The following is a 2,117-nucleotide window of genomic DNA, read 5'->3' as shown; positions in this document are numbered from 1 at the left end:
ACTTCTCTCATTTAATGTTGTGTAATTTCTGTGTTGTGCTGTTTGTCTCTTTTCCAGGTTCTGGGTAAAGATGGTGATGATGAAGATGATGCAGTGACCTACAGCAGCGTGAAAGCTTCCTCTTCTTCTGCTGGAGCCTCAGCTGATCCCAGCGACCTCTACGCCACCGTCAACTAACCAAACAAATAAGAGACCACAGTGTAGTTACAGCTCATATCATTACAGTTCATTGATAACTGATAAATGTTTTTATTCGACTTATTTTATGATCATTTTCAGGATGTATTGCTGTAAAAAGCCTTTTAGTCCAGAAGGGGGTGCAGTAGGTTAACTAGTAGCACAATAACAACATTATCTGGCTGCTTGAAATGTAACAGAACATAATATATGGGACATTTAGCTTGATGAACTTGCTGTCAGGCACTTTAATGTGCTAGTGCTGTGTTGTAGTTAAACATGTATTAGTTTTTACTGTTATTTCTGTATCAGCTGTTATTGTTTGATATGCAGTCATTTTAACATCTATATTTCTGTTCAGGTTATTTTTTATGTTCTGGTATGAAAGTAATTTAAAAAAACTCAGAGGAAGTGGGACAGCGCTCATCTTGACTGAGTCACTTTTGAGAGTTGAATCAAACAGCTGAATGAGAGGAAACTGTGGAAACACACAAGGTTTAAATTTTCAGTGTTAATTCCAGATACTTCAGGTCAGTGTGAACTTCATACCAGCTCATGTCAGCCATCAGAGAAGGAGTCTGTCTACATTTAAAGGAACAACTGACATATGAGAGGAAAAAGAAAGGACAGTCACAATGAGGAAGTGATTAATTACAGGAAACAGATACAACTTTTTTCTTTAAGGAGCAACTCGTAGATTTATAAGTAGAAGAAGCAGAGAGGAAAGAGAGACAGAGAGACATGATGGTTGAGTTCAGATGGATTAAAGTGTTTTTATTTCTGATGCTGGTGTTTCAGTTAACTGGTAAGAATATATAGAAAATTTATCAGACTACTGTTGTGGCAGAAAATTGTGTCCTCTTACATTTAATCTTTTTATGATTTTTTTTTACAATTATTATTACTATTGTTATTACTAATATTGTTATGTCTTATAGATATATATGTATTGTGTTTTTTATCCTTAACCTTTCCTCTCCTATACTGCTTATGTTAGTCCGTCCACATTTACTGGGGTTTAAGTCAGAGCCGTGAGATTGTTTTGGTGTTTCCTCTCTTGTTGTTCCTCTCCTCTCCTGGAATGATCATTCAAGGCTGAGAGAGGATCTCTGTTCCCCAAAACATAGAAACCTAGACTGAGTAAATGATTATGCATCCCTTTGCTCGGGGCCAGACGCCTGAAGATGCCCTGGGCGGCAGATCTCTGGACCGGCTGTATATGTGTTTTAGTACTTCTGTTTATTCTCTTTTATTAATAAATTCTTTAAAGACAAGTGTTGGTTGTTACTGAATTATTTGCTCAATCCCTCACCAGTGAGAAACAATTTACACGACAACTACCAGAAACATTAAAAAAGCTGAGTTATTAGTATTTATTACTTAACCTAAATTTAACCAAGACGTCAAGTGTTTTACTTTCTTAAAATTTTTTATGTTTCTCTCACATCTTCTCAGCAGCCAGTCAGCTTATCCTTTCATTTTTCTGTTATTTAAAGTGAGTATTACATCATAATGAACAGTTCTGAAACAATTTATCAACCATATCTTTTTATATGGGTGACTGGAAGCTGCATGTAACGTGATATTAAACTGACTGGCACCTGCCTGAACTATAAGGCTCTATTCAGTATTTAAGTTAAATTATCACCATTGTCTCTCAACAAACACTGAAAAGGCCTCAGAGAGTATTCTAGGATATAGCATAACTTATGCTGTAGTACTCCCTTCCTGCACTTATCTGTATGAACACTTCTGCACTTCTGGTTAGATGCAAACTACATTTCATTAGCCGTGTACCCGTACTCTGCATAATGATAAAGCTGATTCTAATCTAATGAGTCCAGAGAGCAACACGTGTCATCAGAGTGTTGGTTGGTTGTTCCTGAGAGCCTGATTAGAAGGTAAACACTCCAGAGCTGCTGTTGTTAACCACATTAACA

Source organism: Micropterus dolomieu, linkage group LG12, assembly GCF_021292245.1.
Source record: "Micropterus dolomieu isolate WLL.071019.BEF.003 ecotype Adirondacks linkage group LG12, ASM2129224v1, whole genome shotgun sequence".
In the NCBI taxonomy this organism is placed as follows: Eukaryota; Metazoa; Chordata; class Actinopteri; order Centrarchiformes; family Centrarchidae; genus Micropterus; species Micropterus dolomieu.
This window is presented reverse-complemented; position numbering follows the sequence as displayed.